The 10085-nt window shown below is 36.7% G+C and overlaps 1 long non-coding RNA gene across 2 annotated transcripts in view; it reads left to right on the top strand.

Annotated features, from left to right (window-relative positions):
* Positions 1 to 7366: 7366 nt before the first annotated feature.
* LOC111089194 overlaps positions 7367 to 10085 on the top strand; it is a 13272-nt gene continuing 10553 nt past the window's right edge. The window contains exon 1 of one of the 2 annotated variants that reach the window (XR_002613503.1): positions 7367 to 7474. This is a non-coding gene — a long non-coding RNA (uncharacterized LOC111089194). Of the gene's footprint in view, positions 7475 to 9679; positions 9938 to 10085 lie in introns of those variants that run through there. The other variant, XR_002613502.1, reaches the window with a different exon arrangement.

The following is a 10085-nucleotide window of genomic DNA, read 5'->3' as shown; positions in this document are numbered from 1 at the left end:
TTATATATTTTAATGGTATGAGCGTATGAACATTTCAGCACTTTTCACTGTTTTATGCGCTTTATTTAATGATCTAAATAAAAACCTTTTATCAAACTCTTAATATTTTAATGTTGATGTTTTTTATCAGTCTTAGGAGGAAGAGGAATGCTGTATTTTTAGCGCAAAGCTAACTCAATGGGTTATCTATGGTTTGTCTAACACGAGGGATCGAACCCCGGATTTTAACGCTCTAATTTCGTAAACTTACCCCTAACCCACTGAGGGGCAAGAATGAAATTTTAAATGCTTTAAGAGCTATTTTTCGTTTTTCTACGTGTAGTGGACAACGTTTAGGTTGTGTGATGATGATGCTATCTATAGGTCACTCTGCGTTTTTTAATTTATTTTGGTAGTACAAAATCACCTTAACGACACTGCCAATTGGAAAGACTGACAAAACGTGTTGAAAACTGTTGTTATTTATATACAATTCATATCATACCGCTGAATATGAAGGTTCAGGTCTTTCAAACAAACAAATATTAAATAGTGTCGTGCAAACAGCATAAGATCACATCGTTTTGTAGTCATTTTGTTTGGAATAATCTCAACGTGATTTGTTTCGTTGTTGAATTTCGAATGAGAAGGGGATTCGAATCTGCAACCAACAAGTTGCAAGTCCAGCGTCATGATTACTAGGCCTTTAGCGGGAAGCACCAACAGCTATGGTTTATTTTTCTGTACTTGGTTGAATCTTTCACAGCTATAAAGTAAGCAGTTCCATTTAGAAATTTGTGTTTGATTTAAATTCCGATTTGATGGTTCCTAATAAGGAGTAACATACGTATTATTCTGTACTTTATTTAAGCAATTCTCTATTCCAGTATGTGAAATTATAACATCTATGTTCCACCAGGGGGTTATTAAATGGTTATTAAAAGCGAATTTCCTACACATCAGTTGTCAAACATTACTGTAAGCTTGCGTTAATAAAACATAAACATGACATCTTAAAGAACGCCCCCCCCCCCAGTGGCACAGTGGTATATTTGCGGACTTATACTGCTAGAAACCGGGTTTCGATACCCGTGGTTGGCGGAGCACAGAAAGCCCTTTGTGTAGCCTTGTGCTTAATAACAAACTGCAAAAGAACAATATTAAATAATAATAACATTTTAACTATAACAGGACGAAACTACTGTTACAAAATAATGCTATATCATTCCTCAGTTTTGTGTTGTTTTGTTGTTTTTTTGCAATTCAGGTATCTGATGATCCGTCGTGTGATTTAAAATGTAAATAATTAGTCGTTCAGCCTACGCTCATGAGAAGCATTTAAATATTTGGTAGAAGTAGCTTTACATCTTTATAGAGCATGCCATTTCACTTAAGGGTTGATGTGTTTCTCAAGAGCATTCCATACCAGTAAAGTTTGCACGGTGGGGACGGGCCATTTGCAGGCCTACTGAATATGGCAGCACAGTCAATACCCTCAAGCTGTAGAAGTCGGTACATTTACCAATACTTATTCTTGCCAACATCATTCTTCCTCAACCACCGTATATTCTACGTTCCTGGTTCAAAATGGGGTTGAATCTAGTACCACCTGGTCTCCAAATGAATATATGCCTGTTATAGGGTGAGCTACATCTTGTCTGGTAGTCTTTAGAAATTGTTAATTTAATAGTCTTCTTGACACCCTTACATACAGCCAGACTCGTGATGTCTATTCCTAACTGTCTGTACAGTGAGTGACTCGGTGTACAATTGCGGCTGCAAGCATCTGATCCAGTCTCAGAGCTAGTTACTGTACGATTACTTCAAGACAGTACTAACTCATATCGGCTGTTTGCTTGTAATGTGGACATCATTATCTAGATGTTCGAGTAACTGTACCTTTGGTTTCAAAGTAGCTTCATATTTTGCTAAATACACTTTGAGGCCCTTGTCGTCAATTCACAACATTTTGCCATAGTTTCCATTAATTTCCACATGATTAAGACATTCCGAATATCGTATTTTATGTGTAGCCATGGTTTCGAGCACTTTGAACTCTGCGCCAAATGAAACAGAACTGTGTGAGACCAATGACTTGCATTTCAGATCACATGACAGATCATCGGATGCTTATTGGCATATATATTGATTGAGGGGGGTGATTGATAATATTTCGTACTGATGGTTTTTGCTTTATCATAATCAGGGGCGCCAATAAATAGGGCTCAAGAGGTGCTCACTGGGGGTCCAAAAACGTAAAACTGGTTTTCACAGTATCATTTATTTTAAATTGATTATATATATCCAAGAGATAGAATGTAATGTAACACTTTCAAATTAAACCTTCCTGGATAAACCGGGGTATTACTGACATCCCGGTTTATCATTACTGTGTGCCATTATTTACTGTGAAAATAGTTTGTTAATAGTATGGAGTCAGTATATTATTATTGCTGGTTAAGATTGTGTTGCAATATGTTTATCACACTTGTATTATTATTATTTACTAATTGAATTACTTTCTATAAAAGTTGGTTTATTAAAACTTAAAACTGAAATATCATAAAAAGATATAATAAATATTCAAATATTAATTTTATTTTGTATTTTTTGGGTTTACATTCAGTTATTCAGTACTGCTGCCCCCCAGTGGCACAGCGGTGTGTCTGCAGACTTACAACGCTAGAACTCTAGTTTCGATACCCGTGGTGGCAGAGCACAGATAGCCCATTGTGTAGCTTTGTGCTTAATTACAAACAAACAAACAGATCGGGGTTTAGAATTTCCAAGACTGGATAATCCCTTTTACTTAATGACATTGGAAAACAAGGGAAGATGAATCAACCTGAAGACCCAGAACCATCCAAAAAACGACTTGCAACGGGTTATACTCCAGCCGTTGTAACCAATGTACGACGTCTTGTTTCAGGCGAGAATTCAAGAAAACAAAGGTCAGTGTCGAAAGCCGTCCAAAAGCCCCATAACTTGTTTATCACCCTGTGAATACAATAATAAACAGACAAACAAGGAAAGACACCGCTAGAAGTAAATCATCTTTTAACTCGTTATACAGAGGCTAAGTGCGTTATATTAAAACAGTTTTACAGCCTCACCACGTCGTCACAGTCCGGTCATGCTCTATCTAATAGCCGTGAATTTTGATAATATTCTTGCAGAATATTATTCATTTTAAGTGGCTTAGTCGTAAAGCTGTCATCTTGTAAGCATACTATTACTCCATGGATGCTTTCCATAAACCATCTAGAGTACGAAGACGACGGTTTCCCAGTGCCCATTTCAACAGTCGAAATGCACAGAAATCTGTAGATGCTGCGTGTGTAATGTAATAGCTTGAATACTCGGTCCATTCCACCACTGCTAGATATATTCGACCGTTGAACGGATATATCGTGAAACCAACCTGTATACTCGTCGCTTTTCCAGACTGAGGTCCTTCTTTATTATGTTGCGCAGTGTTGTCTAATGCCCCAATTCAGTTTAGAAACTGAAACTTAGGATAACTATAAGTACCCTCAGGCTGTATAAACAATAAAAAAATAAACGTAAAATGAACGGATATTAAATGATGTCCACTCTATATAAGTGTAACTATAGTTTCTCATCAAAGACAAAATCTTGCATAGATTAGACCTAAATATTAACCCATTAATGAATATAGCCAATATAGTATATTAGCCCAACTAACAGTAAACAATGCAACTTATTATAGCTGGAATGCATTGGTCCATCGGTTGCGGTAGGCTTCCATTGTCTAGTAGTTAGTTTGCAAAAAAAAACAACAAAAAAAAACGCACATTGTAGTCTAGGACCGTGGTAGCGCACTGCCCAAAACTTCGTAATGAGTAATTAGAAATATAGTATAAAACAATAGATCAAATAATATCTTTCAGAAATCAAACGAACACAAATACACTAAAGATCAACTAACCGAAATATAAACTATTTAAAATACAAAACACGAACAACAAAAATGAAGTGAAACATAAATCAACCAGAAGTAACCTCTATTTTTTTGGGGAGCCTTTTCAATTTTACCATCTTAATTGTACGAACGAGGCCTCAACTAAGCGAGGAGGCCGATAGCAAAATACATGAAATCAACGCCAGACGACAACGCCGCGTTTAGCAAGAGAGCCTTTGCATTGGACGAAAGGTTCGTGTACTACGGCCCAAAATAGTGAAAGGGGCGGCCCACGCCACGAGGTATAACATTTTAAGCTAGGCATATCTTTGTTAGTGAAACGTGAAATTAAAATATATACATTTGAAATAACAAACAAAAGTAAATAAAGATAAATAACAACACAGTTCAATGCGGAAATATCAAAAGTTATATTAAGTCGCTGATGTTTCAAATGCGCGAGTTCCATTGTTTTACTGCTGTTTTATCTTATTACACCTGAATAATAATGAGGATACTCAAATGTTGACTGGTTGTTTGTTTTGGAATTTTCGCGCAAAATTACACAAAAACTGTCTGCTCGTTGTCATCCTTAAGTTTGAACTGATAGACTAAAGGAAAGGCAGCTAGTCAACAAGACCTACCGCTACCTCTTGGGCTACACTTGAGTGACCGAATAATGGGATTTTATTGTTACTTTTATAGTACGAACCAAAAATCCGGTGTAGTTTCTGAAGAATTTGTGTGTATGTGATTTTATTTTGTGATGGTATGAAAGATATTGCTGTCAGCTAGGTTTAGTTCATATCTCTACTCCCATCTACTGTTTCAGCTGGTTGTTTATAATGCTTACTTTAAACACCGAGCTCATTTATCACCTCCTAATCTTTGTTGTTTTTCTTAATTTTTACTCCTGTTGCTAACATCGCCAAGTATGATTAACTCGCAACAGCTATGTGTGTTTCCTTGGTAACTAACAGATCAGTTAGTGTTTCTGGTTAAGATTTCCCAGTGCTAGCAACACAAAAACTATTTGTTTCCTCATTCGAAGTTTGTCATATGTAGACTTTGTTACGATAAAAGAAACCACAAGAACTATAAGTAAAATAAATTAATATATATATATATTTTTTTACACCTAATACAACACACTGTTCCATCTACCTTACACATTCCCTACGTCTGAATCTCGATTCTGTAGCCCGTGCTTCTGGAACGCGTCACGTGAGCTGTAATTTCCGGTTGCATAAAAAAATAAGAAAATAAATGAAAGCTCTTACATAATATCTCATGTTAATAACACATAGTGATGCAGAAGTAATTTATTGTTCTTGGAATCACTGCGGATTCGTGAAAGAAAAATAACTTTTTTTTTCGCTTGTACTAAAAAATATAGGTCAGCTCCTGCTCTAACACACTTGGTATCTCCACTATTATAAATATCATAAAGCTGTAGCTGAATCATTTACGGACTATGTTCACGATAGTAAAAGATACGTACGATAAAAAAAGGTGGCTGATTATCATTTAGAAAAAAAACTGATAAAACCCTTGCACTTTTTTTACAGGTGCAACTGAAGACCTTACTCCTGAATAAAATAGGTCCACCTGTCGAAAGCGCTTGGGGTTTTATTGTTTTATAATGCTATCTAGGAAATGATAAATGCATATATTAAAATTAATTTCGGCCGCCCACTTGAGCTAATGTTTTGATGGCTGCGCCATCTTGTGGTAGAAAAGTGCAGCTGGTGTAAGACAATCACATTAAAACATTGTACAAAGAGAATGTAGTTGGAGAGCAAACATCTCAGACCTTTTAATTTCGTTGTGAAGAAGTAGAACACGGGAACTTAGACTTAACAAATACATTGTGATGAAAACAAAACACATTCAGTAAAGGTGTAAAAACCACGTTATTTATGGGGTCACTATCGAAGATCTGAAGTCTTGCGACTCCCGACAACAAACCCCACATAGACAACTTTGTTGCACGGCACGGGGGCGACCTGGAAACATTCTAAAACCAAACAAAATTCAATTCGCTAAAAATAAATGCTATCCTTAAAAATGATAAATTATTAACATTGAATGATCATAATATATTATAGATGTGTTCTTGGATATAACCGAACCTGAATCTCTATGTAGTTCTGAAGTGTTGCAACATCGGGTTTTATCAGCTCAGCTGTACAAGTAACATGGGTGCGTAGAAGTCCAACAAATGCTACATATTGCCCGCACTAAACAGATGTAATTTTGTTATCTAAGATATGCAATAAGTATTGTTTACAAACCACTCCAGTTCGACTTATTCTAAACCGAAACTTTAGAAACCCTTATTTTATTTTGTCATGTGCTTGCTACGTTCAAGCTCCTGAGAAGTGAAACACATTACTGATAAAACTGCCCATCTGGAACTTTCCGCGTCATTAACTTTAAGTGTATCTGTTTACGATTACCAAAACGTTTGTGGCTATATCACGTACTCGGCAACATTAAAAAGGACAAGATTTTCAAGAGAAAAATTTCAAATTACTTCCTACACAATTTCGACTTTTACAGTTCTAGCACGTCAAGGATTAAGAAAAAAAATAATAGAATTCAAAAATACCTAAAGTTTTATTGATATCCTAAAACATGACATTTATTTCAGACGATAAAGTTTCGAATCTTATCCTGATAGCAGAGTTTGAGTTAAATATCCCTTCAGTGTTAGGCTAGTTTTAATTAAATAAATGGCGCACAGTTAAAGGCTTTGTTTTTCTCCACGTAATACGTTTTTTATTGTTATTATTTAACGGCCAGCTTTCCAGCAAACATCTACGTATTTCATCTTTACCAGTTTTAGATGAATCATTGTTTGAAACGAGGAGGAAAGATATTTACTAAAATTAAAACGAGGAAAATTTGATTGAAAATGAATATTGTTGTAAGCTATATTTGCAATGTTTTGATTTAATGGTAGCTAGAGGGCGCGTTAGGTTAAGATCTAGTAAATGTCTAGAAGGGTATATTATTATGAATATTGGTAAGCAGTTAAGAGTTCTGTGAAGTATTAATTTGAGTTTTGAATGAGAATTCAAGGAAGATAGTGAGTGATCGCCTATATTCTGTTGGAAGTGAAAATATTATTTGTGAATTTCGGCCTACAATTGTACACAAGTGAAAGTAGCCTGCAGCAAACGCTTAGGAAGAAATAATAAATTTGTTATTGTTGCGTGTACTGGACTTCGCATTATTTTCACCAAGTTGAACTACAGAAGTGGCAACACATCTCACAACAATATAATAAAAGCTTCCAAGCTTTTTCAAGAGCTCTCCCTAGGTGGGAGGGTAGGCTGATTCTAAAAGTTTGTATCATTTCGTTTGTGAAGAGTTTAGTCAATATGAGCTGGGTTGTTGCTAATGCTCAAGCCACCGAGTGGAGATAACTGGAATTAACTGGAATTAAGTCGAATATGTTCTCAATATCGAAGCAAGTTTTATATCAAGGGTAACTGCAGTTTTCAAAATCTAAAGATAATTTTAATTAATGGACAGACCAAAATGACTGACCACCTCCGAATCACATAGGTTTGTGGAATTTTATAGTTTTCTTCGGTTACAGCTTATGTTGTGGTTGATGTTGTTTATAACTTAATGTCTAAAACTGGTTAAAAAGTGCAAGTTTGTTTGATTCTCTTGTAATAGGAACAAGTTTAATTTATAAAGTTGCCAAAAATATAATAATAAAATCGTAATGATCGATCATCGCGTGCGTGTTTTGACACTTATTCGTTAACAGTCGAAAAATTTACTAAGATGAATGCTGCTGGTACAAAAGTACCTCCCCAAAATAAACTTTCATGCAATTGGACAATTTCCATTCTCCGTGATGGTACGAAACATCGGCCATGGTGAAGAACCAGAGCCAAGTGATAAAGAGGAAGTCCTGTAGAACTTGGGAGGTGTTCGCACATCTGTCTTTAACCACTACCTGAACTGTTGCCCAAAGCTGTTCCTAATTTTGAACCGATAGATTAGAATTAATTAAAGAATCAAGCTAACAGGATCCACCGCAAATTCTTGGGCCAATCTTTACTGACCGAATAGTAATGTTGGACCGTCATTCTTATAGAGCAGCCACGGCCCCAAAGTGCGTAGGACGTTTCTGCGGCAACGAGACATGTACCATGAATCATAAGTCCATTACCTTACTACATTACCACGTCTGAAAATGTGTTCTGAACTATGTTTCTTCTCTTGTCATACATTGGTTTGATTTGTTTTGAATTTCACGCAGAGCTACACGAGGGCTATCTGCGCTAGCTATCCATAATTTAGCAGTGAAAGACTCTTGGGCTACTCTTTACCCACGAATAGTGGGATTGACCGCCACCTTATAACGCCCCCACGGCTGAAAGAGCGAGCACGTTTGGTGGGACGGGGATTCGAATCCCCAACCCTCAGATTGCGAGTCGAGCGACCTAGCCACCTGACCATGTCGGGCCTTCTAGTCATACATACGTCAGATTGCGAGTCGAGCGACCTAGCCACCTGGCCATGTCGGGCCTTCTAGTCATACATACGTCAGATTGCGAGTCGAGCGACCTAGCCACCTGGCCATGTCGGGCCTTCTAGTCATACATACGTTTTACTTGTTGTTTAGCGCAGAGCTATACAATGGATTATCAATACTTTGCTCACAGCAGGTATCGAAACCCGATTTTTAGCGTTAAAAGCCCTCAGACTCACCGCTGATCTACCGGGCCCATCATACATAAAGAGAAATAACATAATAATGGATTACCATTATTGACAGATTTACTGTTTGAAGAAAACGTAACAACACGTGTAGAATACAAATTAAACTAAAAGAAAGAATGTCGAACTATTTTGTCACTTCCGTGTAGTACACCCTTTCTTTGTTTATTCTGCCATCTGTTGTTTGTCGTTAATTATCTCACACTTAATAAGCAGGAAGTTACCAAGAAATTCTCTGGTCTATCGCTACACCCTAACGCCAGAGAACCCAGCAACAAAAAACCAGGTTTTACACGTGTGAAATATATCATTGAAAACACTGCGAACAAACTAGTCAAAGATGTCTGTTTCAAGGTTAAAGAGCAATTGTGATGACATTACTAAAATGTTTCTATCAAACTCTTTGTATGGTACAGATGGAACTATAAAAAATTCAAGATGGTTAAAAAAATAGCCCGTCGAAAATGTAATATAATACACACACACATACACATCAAACTTCAGTTTTTAATTTTATCCTGGTGGGTCGGCGGCAAGTTTATGAGCTTGGAACACGAAAGTCCGGGGTTCGATTCCACACGGTGGACAAAAACAACAAAAACAATCTAATTCCACTGATATTTCATAATTATCTCAATTCTGTTACATCTTCCTACTTGTATTAATATATATATTCTTTATTTTGTAGCTAGGCTTTGAAACTTTTTTGTAAGACATCAACTGCCAAGCCCTCGTAACTTCTCACATTTATTTTATCAGGTCTAACTGCCTTCACTAAGCACGCTGTGAAAGAAACAACACGTGAAATCACAGTCTACTCTCGTTATTAACTCAGAGATCCAGATGTTGAAACTTTGTTTGTGAAAAAGCTGAACATTTTTGAATAATTGCCTCCCGCTGTACGTTGTGGATACTTTAAGTACCAAAGCGAGGCTGGCGCAAAATTGAAGGTCAAAACTGTCTGGTTGGTAGTTCGAAAACGATACATCATTGTCTCTGATGTCCTTGTTCAGCTCTTACTTTTATCCACTTCCTGTCTCTGTTTGTTAATACAGGGGTCGAGGTTGGAGAAAGGATCTGTATAATTACTTTGCTTAAAGCAGCCTGGGTTGTAAGGAAGTGATCTTCACGAAGGTGATGGGCACTAGAAGCACGTGACAATAGACCCCCCCCCTAGCCAGCTGTAAATGGTGTATCACTTAAGCACAGGAAGAAATGCGTATATTCAAGAGGCGTCGGAACCGGGGGTTCTATAGCATCCCCACTTTTATATATTTAACTTATATAACAACTGTAAGTTATATTATTATATTAATTTTCTGCATGTCTGTCCGAACAACTCCTTCTTAGATCACTGATATTACTGATCAAATGTATACCTTTGCTTAATTAGATGTGGTATATTTATAAAAAAAAGGTAGATACCATCTTTACTGTACTT

This window comes from Limulus polyphemus, unplaced genomic scaffold, assembly GCF_000517525.1.
Source record: "Limulus polyphemus unplaced genomic scaffold, Limulus_polyphemus-2.1.2 Scaffold5515, whole genome shotgun sequence".
Lineage (NCBI taxonomy): Eukaryota > Metazoa > Arthropoda > Merostomata > Xiphosura > Limulidae > Limulus > Limulus polyphemus.
The sequence above is the reverse complement of the archived record's forward strand: the minus strand, read 5'-3'. Positions and strand labels throughout refer to the sequence as shown.